Genomic DNA, 22,724 nt, shown 5'->3' on the forward strand with positions numbered 1-22,724 from the left:
TGGGCTCATGCTTGTTGGACCACTCTTGTGATAATAAGGGTCACGCTTTGTAAAAAGTGCTCCTGAGTGATTGGGCATGCATCTCTTATTCACTGGGGGCCAATGCCATGGTCTGTAGGTTTATATTTTGTCTCACTCACTTTATAGTAGCGGGGTCTTTTTGAAACGATGTTCACAGCACAAGTATGGTACTCTGTGTGGTATGGATGACAACTCTGTTTAGATGGAATGATAACAGTTGCATTATTCTTCACGTCGCCTATGCCTGTAGAACAGGAGTGAAGCCTTTAGACTCTAAAGTCACATGTCTGGGCTGAGATACCAGTGGGGACGCTCGCTGGCCCCGTGCCATGGGCAACTTGCTTGTGTCCGTGGGCCCGTATGTTCTCCCTTTTAAAGCAGGAGGGCCGGTGGCGCCCGCTTCCGACACTGCTGTGAGGATCACGACTGGCGGTGAGCCGCGCACCCTCAGGCAACTGCAGGTCGTCCAGGGCGCCCGCCCCTCGAGGGTGTTGCGCAGTGATTGCTGATACCACCTCCACCGACCGTCAGTGTCAGCAGACGGCCCCACCACCAGCCTGCGCTACAGGTGAGGCCACTGGGGCTTGCAGAGAAGAAAACTGCTTCCCAGGCTGCGGTGGTTTAATCTTTGCTTTGTGAGAGCTGTTGTTCATGTATACGACTGCTCGATGCTACACTCCTGATTGGAAACACTACCCTCGACGTATCATTGCTCCTGTGAGAAAATACAATCCACCTTGAGGAGATTTACTATGATGCTGTTTTGGGACATGCACTAAAGCAAAACACAAAAGGAAATGAAAAATGCACAGAACACAACAAAATAAACCAAAGTAAAACAGAGCAGTGTGTGTGCTGTCACTTCAGTCGTGCCTGACTCTTTGCAGCCCACCAGGCTCCTCTGTCCACGGGATGCTCCAGGCAAGAACACTGAGTGGGTTGCCATGCCCTCCTCCAGGGGATCTTCCCAACCCAGGGATTGAACCCACGTCTTGTGTCTCCTGCGTTGGCAGGTGGGTTCATTACTGCTAGCGCCACCTGGGAAGCCGAAGCAGAGAGAACAGAGAGGAACGCAGAGCCACATGTGACACAGGAGGAACCTGGAGCTGGGGCGGGGGTTCCCTCCCGGCCTCGGGTGCCGCCCCGTGGGCAGGGCCGGAGGGGCAGGACCGGGACCCGGCTCCTGCCGCTGCGTTTCTCTGGCCTGCCTCCTCGGTGGGCTGAAGCCAGCGATCTCCAGGTTCGCCCCCTGGTCTAACACTCTCTCCTGGAAGTTGCGTGTTGGCGGTTTCATTGACTACGTGCTCACTGAACAGGTGTCCGCTGATGTGGGGTGCCGGCTGCTCGGACGCCCCGGCTCTGAGCCTGGCTCTGCTGTGTCTCCATGCACTCGTCTTTTCTGGAAGGATGAGAACACGTCGCTTTTGTTGTAATAGCCGATACTCCCTCCATGAAGCCCGCACTCACCCTGCACGGTTTGGAAAACGTTTGTACCAGATGGCGAAGCGAATCCAGATGAAACTCATTATTCAATCAGATTAATCTCCTTCCTTGGCTGATGACATGAACTTTCCAAAGGCCCAATTTGTTCTAACTTTAATCAGCTTGGACCCCCTTGGTTTTAAAGTATCTGTGTCAGAAACAGTCACATTAGGAAAGGCTTGAGCTCTCTCCAAGTCTGAATGTGAAATGTTTCAGCTCAAGTCCAGAAGGAAAGAAGGTTTGGGAACAGTGGGAGCGACAGAGGGCAGGTGTCCAGAGACCTCAGTTCTGCCTTCAGAGCGTCCCCTCAGGGCGCAGGGCCGCTGCGCCTGCTGCGTCATCTCCATCCCACCGGTGGCATGTGGCTTGGAGCCGCCTGCACCTCAGAGGGCGGGGAGCCTGTGCGTGGGGGTGCCAGGCGCTGGCAGCTCACAGCTCACTCGGCCTTACCGTCCTGACCCGCTGAGCTCAGGGCTGGGGAGAGGAGGGTCTCTTGCTCAGAGTGTGCAAATGGCAGAGCTGTTCTCATGCAAACTCTTTCTCCAAACCGGTTTACACTGGTATCTGCTATTTAACAAAAAAAAAAGGGGGGGGGGGGCGGGGAGAAAGCGCTTGAGCAATCACTGTCTGAGTTCGGCCAGGTAATCTCTGTGATAGTGGAGGCAGATATTGTTCCTTGTCCCCTTTGACTCGATCCCCTTTCCCCTGGTCCTTGAGATCTCAGTACCTGGGAGACTTTCACAGTGTGGAAAGTCTGAAGTGGAAACAGAAGGCAGGACCCTTCATGGCCTAGCAGCCAGGCCGGGCAGCTTCCGGGAGGTTGCAGACCCGGGTCTGGGTGGGAGGCAGCGACCTGGTTGCCAGCGGGCTGCTGGCCACTGCTCCAGAGGAGCTTTGAGCTCCTGCCCAGACCCTGGCTCCTCCTGCCTCAAGACTCCTTCACGCTGAGTGGCAAGGCCCCCAGCCTTGGGGCCACCTCGCTGCCTCCACAGCACTCACTCCCCCGAAGGCTGCCAGGAACTGGGTTTCTCTTTCCACAACCTCCGTGCGGTGTGCCTGCTGGCGGGAGCTGCGGCTGCGGCCCCGAGAGACCCGGGAGAGGCAGGCCTCGGGAAAGTCCCCGGGGGTGTCCGCCATCCCCCTCCCCAGACGTGTTAATAAGTGGTCCTCACGGTTGCACTGTTGTCTTGTTGGAACATTTTTAAATTTGGGTGAAAAACATTCCGAACACTTGAAGAAGCACCCTCCCAAGGCTGAAAGCAAGAGCCTTTCTTCTCGCGGTGTTCCCTGATTCAGATTTGCTTACAACCTGACTTCCTGCTCGGAGCCCGCCTTTCGGAAGGGGAACCGTAACCGCCTTTGCAGAGCTTCCAGGAGCGTTAGTATGACAGAGTTCCTTGGAGGAGGGTGACTTTTGTGCTGCTTTGGTTTTACATCTGGAGTAGAGCGGAGAAGGGGGCCGTGAGTTGGTGGGGAGCTGGTCCCCGGCTGGGGCGGCCGCCCCTCTGCCGCCCTCGGCCACTGTGGCAGAGTTGAGTGGAGGCCACACCTGCCCCAGGAAGGCATATGACACCGAGGGAGACTGGGAGCAAACTTGCAGCTTATCTATGAAGCCGTCAGTGTTGATCAAGGGAATGGCTCTGATAACATTTTCTTAACTTCCCTCTGGCCACTCCCACCAACGTCCAGTCTGAAGCAGCCTTGGTCATGAAGAAAGTTCCAGAACCCTCGCGGGCTTCCTGGTGCTCTGACCCAGCGCAGGTTGCAGGTCCTGAACCATCCAACATTACGACTTTTCTCTGTCCAGGCTGCTCACCTCTCTGAAACAGCGAAGCCTCCACAGACAAGACAGACGCACAGTGAGGCTGTTCCCATGGAAACCCTACCGAGCAGAGATTGCAGAGCTGGGTCCGGCCAAGTCCTGGTCCAGGAGAGGGAAAGTTCAGGGGTGTCTTCCTCTTCCTGTAGGCTTCCCCCCCACCCCCCACCCCCCGCCCCAGGCAGATCTCCGGGCCTCCTGGAGGCTCTAGGCCAGGACGGGAGAGGCTGTGGAGGCCCGGCCCCCATTAAGCACCTGCCTCAGCACTGCGTCCGTTGCTGCTCTTTCCCTGGGGCTCCCAGAGCTTGTGCGGGCGGGTGGCTGGACCGGACTCCGCGTCTAGCAGAAGGTCCAGTCTTCCTGGTGACCCATCTGCTGAACTAGTCACTGAAATGCCCTACTCACCTCCAAGCCTAGATGCCACGTGATGACTTTCTGGAACACGAGCATCAGATGCCAGGTCTCCTGGACACAGACAAGCAGGAGGGGCTGGGTGGTCCTGCCCGGGAGAATCTCCCAAGCTCACAGGGACACATCTGACTCTTGCGCGAATGTGCTCATGCCATGGTGTGAACCAAGGGTGTCCAGGAATGAGAAGCAGTGCCCAGATGACTCTGATGTTTGACCTCAGGTGATGATCGGCATCCATGCTGCTAGTTTGATAGGTGATGTGCTTGGAAGTTGACATAGTGTTCACACCCTGGAGAAGGAAATGGCAACCCTCTCTAGTATTCATGCCTGGAGAATCCCAAGGACAGAGGAGCCTGGTGGGCTACAGTCCATGGAGTCGCAAAGAGTCAGACATGACTTAGCAAATAAACCACCAGTATTCCCACCACATTGTCCAGGGTTCTGGGAGACAGGGAGGCAGAGAGACGTGGAGACTGACCCACCTGTCCTCTGAATGGGGGCAGGGGGATGGAGAGACCTGGAGACTGACCCGCCTCTCCTCCCAATGTGGTGGAGGGGGAGGCAGAGAGACGTGGAGGCTGACCCGCCTGTCCTCCCAATGTGGTGGAGGGGAAGGTAGAGAGACGTGGAGACTGACCCGCCTCTCCTCCCAATGAGGGGCAGCCGAGGAGCCGCCTCCACCGTCATGTCATGGCCTTGGGAGAATGATTGATGAGTGACGCGCCACAAAGCTCTGGGGACATATTGACTGACATCCAAGTTCCTCCTCTGTGAAGTGGGCGTTCCCTGGTCAGAGTTTGTCTGGTTTGAAGGGTGAAATCCCCTTGGCATGTGAGCAGGGCAGGCATGGGGGTGAGAGGATCTCTGAGACCCCGCCTCACCCTCCCTCCGGCCCTGGACTCTTGTCTTGCATCAGGCTGGAGTTGACCACGGTTTCCCTGTTCTTTGCAAACCAGCTTTGTCTGCTTGCTTGTCGGTGTGGTGGTTCCCAGTGCCCACCATCCCAGGAAAATCATTTAATCTCACCTCCCTGCGCCTAGCAGGCCACTAACCAGTAAGTCTACTAACCAACACCTGCACAGAACCAAGAAACACTGTCTGTGGCCACACGTCACTGGGGGATATGAATTGACTGGTCTTGAGCCAGCACCCACCAGCTTCCAGCGGTGGTGAGGATGGCCGGGGCCGTGCTGAGATCCTGAACATTCTCAGACATGGCCAGGCACTCACCGGGGCTCTCTGCATCATCTCCATCTGCCCGCAGACCTGGTTCCTCCAACAACCAGGTGTCCAGGTAACGAGTAGTGAGCTGGTCACATCGGAGCCCGGACGATACCGGGTCCCCAGTTCCATTCACAGAGGAGGGCCTCCGGGCCCGCGTGCTGGGCGCTGTCCCGCCTGGCGTGTGGAGCGTGGGTGTCTCTAGGTCCAGCTCATTCCGTCCCCCTGCTCTGCCACTGAGTCACAGAGCTACAGGGTGGGGCTTTGATTGATTGAGGATAATTTGCCTAGTCCTATCTTGTAAGTTTAAACATTACCATAATCACATCTCCACCAGAAAGGAACACTCCATCCTCAGGGCCTCGCCCTGCCCGAGGTGACCTCTGTCCTGTTTGCCTGGGACCATCCCAGTCTTGGCACCAAAAGCCCCACGTCAGGGCAAGCCAGACGGTGGGTCACCCTAGCTGTTCCCAGCCTGAGCCTCATGAGTGTGGCTGTGAGCGTCACCCCCTTCCCCCGACCCCCACCCCCCCGCCACCAGCCAGAGCAGCTCCTTCTCTGCTTCCCAGAGGCCAGGCCTGCGAGGACTTGGATTCCAGGGACCAGGCCTGAGGTCTGCCCACATGGCAGGGGACCGGAGCTCACAGGACCCCTATACTGGGCTTTAGAACTCGGGGGCCGCCCCAAACATCTTGCCCAACTGCCCCGAAGGCGCCTGCAGGCCTGGAGGGGGTGCGGAGTCACAGCCTCTACCGCTGATGTCCCCAGATGGACCTGGTTTTATAAGAAAATGTCCTTGCTTCCCCACGGAAGCCCTGTGCTTGGGATGGAGACGCGGGCCTTGTCTGTTTCTGGAAGCGGGCATCTTCCCAGGCAGCTCAGCGGTAAAGAATCCGCCTGCATTGTTGGAGACACCAGTTTGACCCCTGAGTTGGGAAGACCCCCTGGAGAAGGAAATGGCAACCCACCCCAGCATTGTTGCCTAGAGAATCCCATGGACAGAGGAGACTGGCGGGCTACAGTCCTTGGGGTCACAAAGGGTGGGACACGACTGAGCGCACACACGCGTCTTCTCGGGGCCAAGGACGCTGACTGGCCCTTAGTGGGCTCCGGGTCAGCATGTACTGAACGAGCAGGAAAGGCTGTTGGAGGCTCCTCAGTGGCCCAGGCCTGTCCCTCCCCTCGCCCCCACCCTCCCCAGCGACTGGATGGTGAGTCCGTCTACAGGGCTCCGGCGTCCCGCCCTCAGCCACCCCCAGGGGGACACCAGAGTGTCCTCTGCCAGGGTGCTGTGCCCTCCCTGGGAAGCCTGGTGGGGGAGAGGGGCCCAAAGTGCCATTTTGCCAGGTCCACTCTGACCAGGAAGGTCTGAGGTGGCTTCCAGGGCGGCTCCCCCTGCACCTGCCCCACGCCTCCACTGCCTGGAGCTGGAGGCTCCCCCAGGGCCCAGGGGACGGCACAGTCTCTGCCTGTTCCGAGCACAGCGATCACTGACCGCGGGCTGCGTGCAGGCCGTCTGCCCCGAGATGCTGCCCAGATCCTGGGCCGTCGACACCCTCCCTCTCCAGACCCAGCTCGTGTCGCTTCCCGAGGGGAGAGAGCCCAGCCTCCTGGGATCCCGAGGGGCCCATTCACACTGCTCACAGATGCACCCGAGACCCCGGGCTGGACCCGGGGAGTGGCCCGTGGCAGCTCTGACCGTGAGCGTGGACCCCAGGCACATCTGTCTGCCGGGGCTTCCTTTGCCCTTTTAGAGGAAGAAGCAGATATGTCACCGTGAAGGGGCTTCTCGGCCCCTGGGTCCAGAGGACGAGCGCCCGGGGAGGGAAGTCCCCGAGAGCCAGGCAGCTGTTCCCGCAGAGCCCAGGGCCCTGCTCCCATGGCAGGGACGGGGCGGCGGCTGTTTCCTGGCTCAGGGTCAGGCTTTTTCTGCCCGGAGCCTTGTGCCCTCTGGAGCCCAGGCTGCTGCCCGCTGCCCCCTGGACGTTGGAGCCTTGATTTCTCAGTGTCACCAACTGCACGAGGAGGTGACCTGGGGACCAGGGGTGCCCAGGGTGTGGGACGCCCAGTGCACAGCTGGCGAGGTCCTGGGGGCCACCCTGAGCACCCCCTGAGTCTGCCAGCATCAGGATAAACCCAAGTGGGATGGGGCCCGGGGACCTGTATCGTCAGGCTACATAGGCACAAAGGTGGGGACCCCGATAAGGACAGTCTGCAGGAGGGAGGCCTGGGCGTGTCCGGATGAATCCGCCTCCTCGAACAGTATCCCAGAGCTGCCCCGATTCATGTGCCCACATCCAGGATGGCGGCTGGGCCTTCTCCAGGATGGGACTCGGGACTCAGGGCTCTGGGCTTTCTCGGGACACCTGGAGGAACGGCTCCGCTAAGTGAATGCTGAAGGCTTTTTCCTGTCCTTGCACCGACGCGTCCAGTTTTATGGTAACAGGCTAGCCCGCGCTCAGGGTTCTCAGGGCGGTTGTGTAAGTTAGCGGGATCCATCTCTGCAGCGTTACTAAGCAGCCCTGGAAGCAGCCGGGTCTCTGCAGCTCCCGGCCCCTTGTCCCCTCGGAACTGGCTGCCTGGCAGGCCTGCCTTCCTCTGACTCGGAGTCTGTTCTCTCCTCTCGGAGGTGGATGGGTAGCTCCCTCAGCCTCAGGTGTGAAAGGACTGGGGGTTCCCGGCCACCCCCTCGATGGCCTGAGCCCATGGAGCCCCCGTCTGCTCCCGTGTCTTCAGCATCAGTCTCATCTCCCCGTTTCCTTGAGGATAAGAATGGTGACCAATGTGCGTGGGTTCTTGAGCAAACCTCTGGGGATGCTCCCTGGTGAGTCAACAGGTGACCAGACACTTTGTGACCAGACTCTGTGTTTCTGGTCAACACTGTCCACTCAGGGCAGATGTGAGCATCGCCCCTGGACACTGGAATTCCCTGGCTGCCCGGTCCAAGGGTTCTGGCCTCTCCTCGACTTGGAGATGGTCTTCTCCCCCAGACCAGCGTGGTGACAGCAAAGGGCCTAACAGGACGCACTTGGAGCCAGACTCTAGCAGGTGCCCCAAGTGGGGGGCTGAGGCGGGGCCCTCACCTCCCTGCCCTGACAGTGTAGCCGCGGTGACGCCCCCCAGTGCCCAGCGCAGCCAGGAGCCCGGGTCGGGTGCTGGGCGTTCGTCCTGCCTCTCCGACTCTTCCTCTTCCCCAACCCTTGAATGCATGCAGTTCCTAAGGCTCTTTCCACAGTTGTACCCAGCGATTTCTTCTCACTCTGTCTGCCTCCGTCTCCAGCTCCTCTCTCGGGCTCCACCCGTGGCCTCCGGGGCCCCCTCGGCGGGAGTCTCTCTCGTGTTGATCGCGGCCTTGCTGTGAGCCTGCTTTCAGGTCTTCTCCATTCCCTGGGGACCTCTGTGGTCCCCGCGTCCTCTGCCCCCCACCACCTCCCGCCCGTCCTGGTCTGACTCTGCCCAGGGACTCTGCAGGGCAGCGGTGGCAGCCGGAAACCACAGTCAGCTCATGGCGTGCGCCATACGGGACAAATCGCACACGTTGCTGACACCAGACAGCTTCCGGGACGGGGGCTCCCGGCGGTGCCGGGGCCCCAGTCTGCAGGGGTCCACGTGGAGGGCGTGGACGGAGGGGGCAGGGGTGCTCCCGGGAGGGGTGGCCTGCTTTCCGATCACCTCCACATGCATCGGCCTCCTTCCATGGACCCTGGAGGCACTGGTTTTGTGACGGAGTGAGAAAACCTGAGCTTGGAGATGGAGACGCACAGGCTGGGCGGGCAGCCTGGGGGCCTGGCCCGCAGGGGCTCCTGACCGCTCACTGGCCCACAGCTGTGACCGTCTTCGCTTAGGAAGAGGCTGGAGGATGGTGCCCAGCGTTGCTTCGTGACCCCAGGGTGGTCTGCCTCCCCTGTGACCCCAGGCCGCCCCCCCAGGGTCCCGGGTCGTCTGTCCCCACAGCCACCCTCCCGCCAACTCCCGCGGGGCACGACCGTCTCACAGGTCTCGGCGGCCTCAGGGACCCCGCACGCTCGCCCTCCCCGCCCGCTCCCACTACAAAGGGCCTCGCACACCCACAGGCCGCCCCGGCTGGCACGGCCCCAGTGTAAACAGAGGGTGCGCTTTCCGTGTTAATCACCGATATGAAAACACGCGGCCTCCCTCTATTGTTCTGAACCTGGTTCACACCCCGTGTGACTCTGGACTGTCCCGCAGCCCTGGCTTGCCCTGAACTGCAACTGACGCTGATTCACCAGCACGGCAAGCGTGTTACCTGCTCTCTGCATCTACACAGAGTTCCCTGGGAGCTGCGGGGTGGCGGCTCAGGCCTGAGACGGTGCAGCGGGAGGTCAGGCTCCCAACGGCGGGCGACGCGGAGCCTCGGCCGAGACCGTGCGGGGCCACCCGCCTGCTGATTCTGCGGGTGCGTCCTCATGCCAGTTTCTAGCTAAATCCCCGCGCTCGCTTCCTAGGTCAGATCAATGCCATTAGAATCGGGGCGTCCTCTGCCTCCTTCAGCAGGAGGCACTCTGGACAGCACACACGACAAGAGCACACGTGGCCTGGAGACGGCCCCACAGAGCTGGGACTCCTGCAGGTGGGAGGGCTTGGTGGGGGAAAGGCAGCCCCGTCAGGGGCACCCGAGGGCCGTGAGGAGGCACGAGGGGCCTCTGAGCACCACCCTGTCAGCCCAAGAGCCAGATGCAGGCTGAGGAAAATAAAACAAAGGGGAGAGAGGTTTTCAAGTTCTCAAGCTTAAAAATAAGACACAATTTGCTAAATTTCCAACGGAAAGGAAAATTTATAACTTCTCTTTGAGTTGAAGGTCTTAGCAATAACCTCTTTCCTTAATTCCAAGTCCTATTTCCACCCACGTTTAACCCGTCTGAGTGATGTGTGGGTCAGCACCGTGTGGGAGGTGGCTCAGGGTTCGCAGGAGTCCTTCTCAGCTCTGCAGCCCCACCAGCCTTCCAGAGGCAGCTCGGAACCTTTTCTCTTTAGCCCTTTCTGCGTCTCAAGGGATAAAGTAAAGAAGAAAGTGTGTCCTCCTGAGTAGTGAAATGGGAAAACTGAACAGGGAACAGAGAGAAACCAGTGTACCCGCCCCCACCTCGCCCCAGGGCCTGGGAGGAGAATGCCTTTCTTTCTCTTACGGCCGGGCTGGGCTCTGCGCTCTGCCCTCTCCTCTGCTCTGCCGGCCTCTCCTCCTTTGAACCCTCACAGCAATGGAAGCTGTTCTGTGCGGAAGCGAGGAGACTGCATTTTCTGTGTATGATTCACAAAAGCAGGTGTTCTTTTTTATTTTTTCGGTTGTGGTGAAATAGACACGATGTACATGCGCTCAGCACGCCGTGCGGCCGTCCCCAGCGTCCAGCCCCGGAATTCTTCATCTTGCAAAGTCTAAACCCAGTCTCCGGGAAGCACTGACGCCGCTGCCCTCCTGGCCGCTGGCCGCCAGCCCCTTGCTCTGTCTCTGAATCTGACTCCGCAGGAGCCTCAAAAGTGAAGTCACCAAGTCTTCGTCCCTGTGTGACGGTTTACTCCACTGGGCATCATGTCCTCCGGGCTCATCCTTCTGTAGCTTCCGTCAGGATTCCTTCCTTTTCAAGGCTGAATGATGTCCTGTTATGTGGATGGAACACCATCTGTCTATACATAATCTGCTGTCGGGGTCTTGACTCCCCATGGCATCTACACTGCCTCACTCCCCCCAGCGTCCACCCCACCTCACTCCCCACAGCGTCCACCCCACCTCACTCCCCACAGCGTCTACACTGCCTCACTCCCCATGGCATCCCCCCCAACTCACTCCCCTGGGGAGTCCCAGGCAGCCAGCACACCCCACAGACGTGGGTCTCGGGGCAGCGGACTGTGGCACAGACCCACACCTCCCGTTTTCTGCATTCCACCTGCCAGCCCGTCCCCAAGGCCGCCCCCTCCCAGGGGATGTGTGAACAGGGCCAGGCCAAGGTGCGGCAGCCTGCTTTAATTCTTCAAATCGCTGCTCCCCCATGGCCTGCGTATCAGCGCTGCAGGAAGAACCCAGTGGCTCTGGCTACTAATCTTGAGTGACTCCTCCCAGGCGTGATTCCTCCCGGGGAGGGGTGTGGGTGCCGCCTGTGAGAGAGGCCGCTGGCCGCAAGGCCCTAGAGCAGGCGCTCAGCAGGGGCTTCAGTGTGCGGTGGTTTGGGGGAGCTCTCAAATACTCAGATTCCCAGGCCCCAGTCACGACCAATGAGGAAGAAAGAATGGACCTCTGAGCGCAGAACCCAGGCGCCCACATTCCTCTACACCCCCAGCTAGCGGATGCACGAGGGCTCCGAGGGCCGGGTCGCAGAGGCCCGGCCACACGCAGCAGGTGGCCTGTTCCTCTGTACAGCCACTCACGGGACATGATTAAGGCAAAGAAGTCAATGCCGTTTCCTTAAAAGATGTACATCTTTGCAAAGAGCAGAGCTGGATGAACACAGACAAAACCTTGGCGATCTATGTCTCTAAACAGCAGGGGGCTGGTGTTTGGTTTTCTTTTGTTTTGCTTCCTTTTATTTCCTAAAGTTCCTCAGCTGTAAAGCTCTGGCCACTGGTAGCGACAGTAACACCTGCTTACAGAGAGGCCACGTCACGTGACGCTGAGCACGCCGTCCTGGGGTATGGAGGAGGCCTGCCCCCGGAGCCCCTGTGACGTGGGTCCCCACATCCAGGGAGTTAACCCTTTGTGTTAACCCTGTGGGGGGCATCTCCAGTCCCTGAGAGATCAACGGCGGGCCCTGTGCCTCCAGTACCAGGCGAGGACGCCCAGCACCACAGGGCCCCTGCTTCCAGATCCGGCCGTGACCTCCCCAATGACCTGAGTGAGGACTTTGACTTGACCTCTGGACCCAGAGTTGAAATGAAGTCTGGCACAGACGGGCCCTTCCCCTCCCACGCACACAGGGCCGGCTCTCTGCCAGGTCCCTGTGGATGGAGCCGGGAGGAGAGGGCGGGGGCGGAGGCGGCGGGCCCGTCATACTCTTCAAAGGGCTGCCAATGAGTCTTCCTATTGTCTGAGTCCTGGTGTACACCTGGGTTTTGCAACCTGGGCACCCAGGGAGACCACAGAGCCTGAGCCCCCACACCAGGCAGGACAACACCCCAGCTGTGGGATCAAAGGACTGTCAGAGGCCGCAAGTGTGACTGGAAGGCCTCCTCCAGCTGCGGGAACAGAGGATGCGCAGTAGGGGTGGGCGTGGGGGGAAGGAGACCTTCAAAGCCACGTTAAAATGGAGCCCTGTACGATAACCGCTCACCCACGCCTCACCCCGACAGCCGTGAGCACTGCCCACGGGCCTGCCGGCCTCCGCCGGGTCGCGCTGGAGCGGTGTTGGCGGTTGACTGACACCCTCAGGTTGTCTCAGCAGGAGGAGGGGCGGATTCCACTCAGCCTCCGGCAGGGCAGGGCGGTCCCCACCTTGAGGAATCACAGGAGAATCATGGGTCGGAGAGGGCCCAAATACCACCTGAGCAGTGCTGAGGATGGAACTGGAAGAGCGGTGCTCACGCCCCTGGTGTGGCCTCCGAGCTTCTGTCATTGTGAATGTTTCCCAGAGGTTTCACTGTCACATCCTCACCCCACACCCTACGCTGAGTCTCCCAGGTCCTCTGAAACATCTCCTGAGTCTCCTGTATGCCTTCTTGCGGGGCTTTATGTCTCCTGCCGTTATTCCTCCTTTATCATCTTCATAATCTTTGCTTTTCTCTTCCGTCTGATCTCATTTACCCCCTATAAATTCCATCATTTATTTTCCATATTTCTTCTGCTCCTTATGATCAGAAATCAAAACCAAACTCAATAAAATACTGCAAGCTCCTGAGCCAGAGTAGAGAGGAAAGTTACAGCTGGAGTTGGGAGTATTGTTCTTGTGCTCAGAAGAGTCCAATTCTCTGTGACCCCACAGACTGCAGCACGCCAGGCTCCCCCATCCATCACCAACTCCCAGAGTTTCCTCAAACTCTTGTCCATACAGTCGGTGATGCCATCAATCTCATCCTCTGTCTTCCATTCTCCTCCTGCCCTCAATCTTTCCCAGTATCAGGGTCTCTTCCAATGAGTCAGTTCTTTGCATCAGGTGGCCAAAGTATTGGAGCTTCAGCTTCAGCATCAGTCCTTCCAATGATTTCCTTTAGGATTGACTGGTTGGATCTTACTGTCCAAGATTCTCAAGAGTCTTCTCCAGCACCACAGTTCAAAAACATTAGTTCTTTGGCACTTTGGTGGGTGTCTAGCTGCAATAGGAGGCATTGTACATTTATAGCTGCTTCTAAGTCAGGAATCAAGTCCCCTTCTGTGGGCAGCCACTGAGGGCAGATGGGTGTCTGCCGAAACTGAGACTCGACTCCTTGAGCGGGAGCGGGAAGAGGGGAGAGGCTGTGGGGGCAAATGTAAAACATTAAAGACCGAGGAAGTGCACAGGGGCCGTGCCCGGCCGGGCTGGGGCTCACCGGGAGTGACCTCACCTCCAGGGAAGGGCTGCCGTCTCGAGAGAACATGGGTCAGCTTGTGAATCAGACCGCGTTGCCCTCTGCCGAGCCCACCGCATCCCACCTTCTCACCAGGTCTGCCAGCATCCTGCACGCTCCCTCGGTCTGCACCCACCGCAGGGAACAGCCGTCTCCCGAGGTCTTCGTCTTTCTACATCTCGGACGCTCCCACGTGTAATGAGGCTTCTGCTTCGTGGTGTTTATCAGCCTGTCTGAGGCCCAGGAAGAGGGAGCAGGGAGACGAGGCTGAAGCCCCAGCCGTGAGAGGGCGCCGGGCAGGGTAGCTCCAAGAGGCTGCCAGGAGACGCGCCAAGCCCCCCGGGGCCGCTGACCCTGGATGCCCCTCTGGCCTCAGCTGCGGCCCTTCCCCGCCCCTGGACCCGAGGCCGCAGTCTCCACTGCCGGATAACAGGAAACAGGGCAGGAGACGTGCTCCTCAGCCTGCGGGTCACCGGCCATGTCATCGCGCGGTCTGGAGGGCAGGTCGGTCACGGCCGCGGCTACCCGCAGGCTCCCGGGACGGTCTCTTTGAACGTGAGGGAAGTTTAACTATTTTGGAAAGCTGGCAGCGGTCCAGGGGCAAGGATGTTTTCTTTCTTTTGTGCGCAGGCAGGAGGGCAGGGGGGATCTTGCTATTCTGGTGTCTGGAGGCGACACCACAGACACTCGGAGGAGCCAGGCCCCTGTGGCGCTGCATGCAGGCGGACGGGGGCACCTGGGGGAGCCTTGGGGTCTCGGGGGGGAGGCGGAGGAAGGCGTCCACGGCCGCCCGGCGCCTTCTTCCAGGTCATGCCGTGAACACGCTCATGGCAGGCCTGAGGACACCCCCTCCTCAGCGCCCTGGACACAGTCCTGGGCCTCGTTGTCTCCAGGGGACGCCCAGGAGACAGGAGAGCAACACGGCCACAGTGGCCATGTACACAGGCCGGCTGGCGTGTCCCAGGACACAGAAGGGAACTGCCCTGGTCTTTCCCGTTCGTAGGGCACACGGAAATAACCTTCCCGCATTCTCTGCTGACCTGGCCACAGGGTCGTCGCCAAACAAAATCACCCTAATCGTTTGAGCATCTTCCTGGGATTCTTCAGAAAATATATCATCTTCATTTTGAGAAGAACAAGCAACTTTCCCACGCGTGTTCCTCCCACGTGAAAAGTGAAGTGAAAGTGTCAGTGACTCAGGCATGTCTGACTCTTTGCGACTATGTGGACTGTAGCCCTCCAGTCTCCTCTGTCCATGGGATTCTCCAGGCAAGAATGCTGGAGTGGGTTGCCATTCCCTTCTCCAGGGGATCTTCCCAACCCAGGGATCAAACCCATGTCTCTTATGTCTCCTGCATTGCAGGTGGATTCTTTGGCATTTGAGTGCCCAGTGAGGCCATGTTCCCCCATGGACCCCTGTAAATGCCTGTCGGGGAGACAAATCACACGACAAGCCAGGTTCAGTGACCCCGACGCCCTGTGTGACAGCGTCAATCAGACACAGGCCTCCTCACCCTTCCTCAATCTGTGCCCTCCCCGGAGCCTCTTGCCTGTGGCCGGGTCAGAAACCGGGTGAGCAAAGCAGAAGAGAGCGAGCAGCCCGCCCACCGGCCTGGCCCACCTGGCTAGGATTCCACGTGGCACCAAGTCCAGAGGTGTTCTGTTTACCATGTGGACTGAGCATCCTGAGTGCCTAATTAAGCTTCTGTATCTCACAGCACTGATTGGATTCTTTATCGAACAGTGAACAGAAAGCTGTGGAGACACCAGATTTTTCACCTGGGGGAGAGATGCATTACCTTGAAATTTGGAGGAGCAGCTGTAAGTGGGTAAAAGAAGAATAAAAACAAGAGCTGCACTTATGATTATCTCCTTGAGTCTGAGTTTTCAATGTATCAGCTACACTGTTAGCAAAAGGCGTGTTTTTCAAGTTCACTTGCAATCATTTCACTGAATAAGATGGAGCAGCTTCAGACTGTACATCACCGTGGAACAGGTGGTCAGCGTTCGCAGGCCATGCGTCCAAGGTGATGGGTCAGTACCTCTTTCTGTCCTGGACTGTCCCCCGCCTTTCCTAGGGAGCTGAGCAGTGACTCTAATGCCCAGTGTCTTCCTGCCTCTATGTGGAGCGCTTTGCTGGATGTTCAGCAGTGACTTTTGCCCCGAATCCTGGCTACGCTCACGCCTCCACTTCCTCCGTCTCAGACTGCCTCGCTCCACAGGCGGTGGGAAGGAAGTCAGTTTCTGCCATGTTCTGTGGGTCAAGGAAGGCTTGTTTATCTTGCCGGTAAAGTCAACAGGCTGCTGACTTCCTGCGGGATTGCAGGCTCTCTGAGACAAGGGAACCCAGTGGATCAAAGCCTGGGCTGCAGCAGTTCTGAACATGTGCTAATATGGCACCTGTGGGCCCACCTCCGGGAGGAAGCGGACAGCTCACAGGGACCTCTGGTCTCACGGTCTGGGAACCTGGGGGGAGGGGGAGCGACATGGCCTCCCCGAGGAGCACCCTGGGTGCCCTGTCACCCTGTCCCAGGACCCACAGCCTGCCCAAGCTGGAGGTGTGCAGACTGGACTTTCCAGCGATGGTCTCCAGTGGGCTTTGTCTGTTTGGACAAGATTGGCTCAGAGCAGCAGTCCTTCCTGAGGCCAGTACCCTCAGGCTGCCTCCCCAATGGTACGGCTGAGGCTGGAGTCCTGTAGCATCTCAGTTCTGTCCTGGAACCCTGATGCACCTGCAACCCATGGTTTACTATCCATGTTTCAGTTCAGTTCAGTTCAGTCGCTCAGTCGTGTCCTACTCTTTGCGATCCCATGGACTGCAGCACGCCAGGCTTCCCTGTCCTTCACCATCTCCCAGAGTTTACTCAAACTCATGTCCATCAAGTTGGTGATGTCATCCAACCATCTCATCCTCTGTCGACCCCTTCTCCCACCTTCAATCTTTCCCAGCATCAGGGTCTTTTTCAATGAGTCAGTTCTTCATGTTAGGTGGCCAAAGTATTTGAGTCTCAGCATCAGTCCTTCCAGTGAATATTCAGGACTGATGTCCTTTAGGATGGACTGGCTGGACCCATCCTTACTCCCCACTGACGGGGCAGGGAGGGCCTCGCCCTCCTCCAGCCTTGGCATCCCTGCAGGGGCCATTCACCTGTACTCAGTCTGCACCACGTGAGGTTAGAAAGATGCTACGTGCTCAGGACCACATGCTCACAGCTGCTTTTGTTGTTCAACAAGCGGCCAGGATAAGAGATGAGTTTAGGACCTGGGTGTCAGGATTCCTGTCCTGGTTTTCTGAGCTAATCCTCCCAATGCCCCACACCCAGCAGTTCTCTCCAGAGGCGTTACCTGGCTCGTCATGGCTTAGCACTGGCAATCAGACACTGGTAACCAGATGATTATGCAAAGAAGTGGATCCACTAGAGTGTTTCTAACGGCATGCTCCATTTCCTGACTGTGTATACGACATGCAGGGCTCCAGCAGCCCAAGACAGCACGGAGCTGAAGCAGCAGTAAGCGTCCTGGGGTGGCTATGCCACCAAGAGAACCAAGTTCGGGTCAGGGATTCATTCGGATGCAGCTGGGACCAAAAGATGCCCCAGAGACACAAGGGTTTTGGTAAAAAACCAAATACCAAAGAAGCCAGAGAAGAAAACGGGTCATCACGTGCTTCCCCCGCAGAGTTAGCGTCGTCATGCTGAACTGCCCAGGGGAAAGAGCCCTTTGATGGAGAGCCGGGGATGTGTCTGCTGCGGCCATGCCCCCCGCACGGATGTGAGGCCTCGGCCGGCCCACGTGGCCAGTGTGATGGAACTCAGGAGCTGCCCCAGGGAGCCAGCCCTCTGCCGCCGCACCTCCTTCCTGAACCATTCGTTTGAAAGGATCTTTTTTCTTACTTAGCAACTGAAGTAGTTTGGCTCAGTTTTAAGGATTTTTCTCCAGTGATGACAGCACAGGCATCCTTTCCTGACTGATGAAGCCCGTCTCTCAGTGGTGGGAAGGAAAGGCCCTGGGCCAGGTCCATCACCATTCATACTACTTAATGCCCATAATATTCTTGTGAGCTTTCCTAAAAATCATTGTTTCCATTTCACATAAATGGAAATGGACTCAGGAAGTGGAAGCAGTGGACCCAAGCAGCAAATTGGGACTTAAGCCATGACCTCTGGCATCTGGATTCAGCCACGCTTTGCCCAGGACTCAGGCCTACCTGCTTCCTGTTATCAGGTCACCATCGCCTGTTAAGCTTCTGCTCTTCATCAGGAGAAAGATGACGCCAACTCAGAAATCATCATGGGTTTTTCCTAACTCTCTGACTATTTGGGCTTTCAGACCAATTTCAGACTGGTTACCCCAAGAATACATCATCGTCTTATACTACATTCAAACTCTCATTGTTTGTTTGCTTTGCATTTAGACACATCGTTTTAGCTCATTTTCAATCATAGTTTTCATTCCTGACACAAGTCAGAACTTTGAGGTAAGCCTTAAAGGAGTTGGAAAGACAGCTGCCAAGAAAGCCCCAGTTAACGAGCTGTCCTAACTTCCGGAAGTTGGAAGGAATAATCAAGATCATCTTCAGCGAGGATCACCAAGTGTGGTCTTTGTGTGAGGAAGCAGCAGACGCGACCCACCGAGGCTCTGAGGACCGTGATGAGGCAGCTGAATTGTCCAATGAGTCGTCCGCGATGGTGGGATTTATAAAAGCAAGATGTTTCCACACCTGTGCTCACAGCAGCATTGCTTACAACCTCCAGAGGGTGGGAAGCATCCATTCATGGGTGACTGGACACCCAAAATGCCGTCCATCCACACGAGGGAATACAATATTATTCAGCCTCAAAAAGAGGAGATTTTGACACAGGCTGCAACGTGGTGGACATGAAGGACATGATGTTCAGTGAGGTGGCCATTCACGAAAGGACCAGCACTGCCTGATTCCACCTGAGCGAGGTCCCGAGAGTCCTCAGATAGACAGAAAGCAGGAGGGTGGTGTCCAGGGCAGGGGAGGGGGACGGGGCCAGGTGTCCGCCTGACAAGGTGAGGAGAGTGCTGGTGATGGTGGCAACGGGCCTGAGGCCCCTCAGCCTCCCAGTGGGAGGTCAAGTTTGTGCTCTGTGCGTTTAACCCCAGTCTTTTAAAAAGCAGGAACTGCTTCTGTGCTCCTCCTTGAGGGAGGGCCCCAGCCACAAGCCTGGGGTGCAGGCAGAGGAAATTTCCTGGAGTTTTACTCCTAGGCTCTGTGCTGACAGCTTTATATCTTGGACGTATTTAATTAGAGACTTCTATTCTTGAGAACTGCCAAGAAATTTTATAAAATCCTCAGTCTGGTAAATCTTGAGGTTAAAAATGGAAAGAAGACCATTGTTTTTCATCTTATTTTTAACAAAATTTTGTGCATAATGACTTTTGCCAATTTATTTTAACTATTAGCATCTTAAATCCGTGAAAGCTTTATTTTACTTTTCTTCTGGCACCCCCTCATCTGGTTGGAGGGGCTACTGCGGCCCGCAGCCGGGGCCGCTGGCGGTGGGCTTGGTCCTTGTGCCCAGCTCTCTGCCTTGCCCCTGAGCCCCCCTAGTACCCAGGCCGCTTCTGCCCTGTCTCTCCGGCTGCAGAGGCCACGTGACCCCGTAGCCTCAGAAAACTCATCCTCCCAGCACACCGAGGTCAGTTTGCTGCCCCTCCCAAGGACATCATATTTTCAGGGAGCCGGGGGTCTGTGTATACCAGCGGGAACACACTCCATCTGCTAACCTGCACACTTAAACATGGTGAAGAGATGGCTGTTCAGAGCTGAATTCCAGACATCTCTCTCTCTTCTTTTAATCGTCTCATCCTTTTCATTACAGACTTTCCCAGGAGACACACCCGTTAGTGCCCCTAGGGCTTGAGAGACGCAGGATGAAGCCAGGAGCAGTGGCTGTCAGGGACGAGAGGGCCAGTGCCTGCGGGCACAGGTGGTGGGGGAGAGGGGACAGCGAGGGGCCCACGGAGCCCTGGCTCCAGGCACTGAGAGGGGGTGGGCGGGTCAGCCTCCCGGGTGATGGGGTGACTCTCAGGGCCGGGAGGGGCCCGGAGCCTGTGCAGGTGGAGCTGAGTAAACAGCAGCAGCGCAGCGCCTGGGCAGCAGTCTGCGGGCACCTCGAGCTCAGCTGCAGGGTCCGGCCCCATCCTTTGTTCCTTGTCCCCACCCTCTGGCGAAATTTCCCTGGGACTTCTTTTCTTCCTGGTGCTTTGATTGTGCACAGAGGCACCTAGCGGGTCAGATGCCAGCAAGCCGATGCCAACTGCAGCTTCCCCCTCTGTCCCCCTGCGTGGACGGCGTGGGTCTGTTGCCCCCAGTCCCAGGTGGGCCTGCACATTGGGGCCAGGACATTGGTGTTTAGCTTCTGTTCTCGATGGGAGGAATTCAGACAGAGTATCTGCTTTACCTGTTTCCATATGTGTGAAAGCATTTTAGCTTCTTCCACAAATGCCAAGCCTCCCAGGAAGGCAGCGGGGATGCAGACAGAAGAGCGAGTCCAGAGTCCTGGCATGAGGGTTCACACACGAGTAACAGGGGTTGGCCGGTGTCTCCAGGGGGGAGAATGCTTTATGTGCGTGCACACACGCACACACACACGTACACATGCACACACCTGCATGCACATGCACATACCAATACATATGTGTGCTCAAGTATACACACACACGCACACACACACATACACATGTGCATGCATGTGTGTGCTCGTACATAGACACATATACACGTGCGTGCATATACATGCATGCACATACATTTATGCACACATGCAAACAGATACCTGTGCCAGGCGTTGCTCCTCTTCTTTGGTTGCCAACTCACGTCTGACTGTTTGCGACCCCATGGACTACAGCACATCAGGTTTCCCTGTCCCTCACTGTCTCCCGGAGTTTGCTCAAACTTGTGTCCATTGAGTTAGTAAAGATATATAACCACCCCATCCTCTGTCACCCTCTTCTTCTTCTGATTTCAATCTTCCCCAGCATCAGGGTCTTTTCCAATAAGTGGGCTCTTCACATCAGGGGGCCAAAGTATTGGAGCTTCTGCTTCAGCATCAGTCCTTCCAATGAATATTCAGGACTGATTTTCGTTAGGATTGACTGACTTAATCTCCTTGCTGTCCGAGGGACTCTCAAAAGTCTTCTCCAACACCACAGTTCAAAAACATCAGTTCTTTGTCACTCAGCCTTCTTTATGGTCCAACTCTCACATATGGTGCTAGTGGTAAAGATTCTGCCTACCACTGTAGGAGACACGGGTTCCATTCCTGGGTTGGGAAGATCCCCTTGAGTAGGAAATGACAACCCACTAGAGTATTCCTGCCTGGGAAACCTCAAGGGCAAAAGAGCCTGGTGGGATACAGTCCATGGGATGGCAAAGAGTTGGACACAACTGAGTCGCTAAGCACACACACACACACATCTACTGAAGAAAACCCACATTTAGGCGGACAGTTCAAACCCGTGTTGTTCAAGGGTCAGCTGCGTATCTGAACGTGACAGTGAACATACACTCCAAATGTCATCGGGGAAGTTAGCACACTGTATATGAAGCACAATGCATGAGGCCAAAGCCAACTGCATGTCACACCAGTGGCGTTTTATCGAGTCTGTGGACCAGCAGACGACTACAAAAATGCAGTGAGCGGTACTGGTGCCTCCGGCAGTCAAAGCCTCGAGGCCGGTCGTTTTCTGCATGCTCCCCCACTGCTCACCCTGCATTGGTGCCACACCGGCCTGCCTCCAAGACAAGGCACGTTCCACCCCCACTGACCCCATCCCTCTGAAGTCCCTGGAGAAGCCACCACCTTGGCCTACTTCCAGCTCATGCTAGCCTGCGAAGTCAGAAGGGTATTTTAAAACTGAAAGTCCTTCCTGGGCCTCAGGCTGAACCTAGAACAAACTCCTGCCGCATGGCCTGGTCTAGCTCCTGCCGTGTTCTGCTACGTCCCCGGGGCTCCAGCCCCAGAATACCCTGCTCCTCCTCCTTGGCTCGGGGTCTGCACTTGTGTCTGGAGGTTCTTCCCTGGGCCCTCCACCTGGAGCTGTCCTGCCTCCTCCAAGCGGAGCTCCACGTCATCTCCCGGAAAGGCTGTCCGGGGTCCTGCCTGTAAGGAAGGGGCTCCCGTCCCGGCACCTCCACCAGCCTCTCCTAGGCCCCTTCTAGACACTCTTCACAACCTGCTCTGGCTTGTCTATTTGTTGCTTCTGCATTGCCTCCCCCACTCCACAGTGGACTGTCCACACCGTTACAGCAGGAAAAGGGTCAGTCCTGTCTGTCACTGCCTCCCCAGGACCCTCAGCATCTCCTACATCAGAAATAGAATTTTCATCACATCCCATAACATATATTTTCATTACGTGTGATTTAAGGTTATTTTCTGGGCTTCCCTGGTGGCTCAGCTGGCAAAGAAACCGTCTGCAATGCGGGAGACCTGGGTTCGATCCCTGGGTTGGGAAGATCCCCTGGAGAAGGGAACGGGTACCCACTCCAGTGTTCTGGCCTGGAGAGTTCCAAGAACCGCATAGTCCACGGGTCACCAAGAGTCAGACACGACTGAGCGACTTTCACTTTCAAGGGTATTTTCTATCCTACTATGTTCTACCATAGTTCATTTTCTCAAAAAGCTACTTTTGACCCAACAAACGTTGCAACTCATTGTAGAAAGAATGTTTATTTGGATGATGCGATTATATAAAGTCTTTATAGTTCAGCTGCTTCAGATGACACGTTTGGCAAAACTTTCAGTTACTCTTCGAAATAGTGAAGACTCAGGCAATGAAAATTTAATTTGCATGTAGGATTTTCATGTAGTAAATAAAAGGAATGTTTATTATTTTATAAAAAGAAAAGAGGATGGAGAGAACTTTCAATGTATGAAGTCATTTTTAACAGAGCAACAAATAAATCAAGTACATTTACAACCTGTGGCCTGACAGCTCAGTTGGTGACTCAAAGACGCAGAAAAGTCGTCACACTGTCGGCAGACCTGAGCCTCTCTAGGGGCCGAGGACCCACAGGTCCAATCTGACAGAGGAACATTTTTTATCTTGCTTTGTTTCATGTATTTTTAAAGTAACTTTGAAACATGAAATAAAAACTGTTCAAAAGAGTAAATAAAAATTATGACAATAAATGTAACGAGTGCCAAGCCTCTCCTTGATTCCCGTTTGAAGGGCTTATCCTTTCAGGGATATTTTATGATTATTTCCCTCCCTTTAAAGAAATAAATGATACACACTTGCACATCACGCT

This window comes from Muntiacus reevesi, chromosome 20, assembly GCF_963930625.1.
Source record: "Muntiacus reevesi chromosome 20, mMunRee1.1, whole genome shotgun sequence".
Lineage (NCBI taxonomy): Eukaryota > Metazoa > Chordata > Mammalia > Artiodactyla > Cervidae > Muntiacus > Muntiacus reevesi.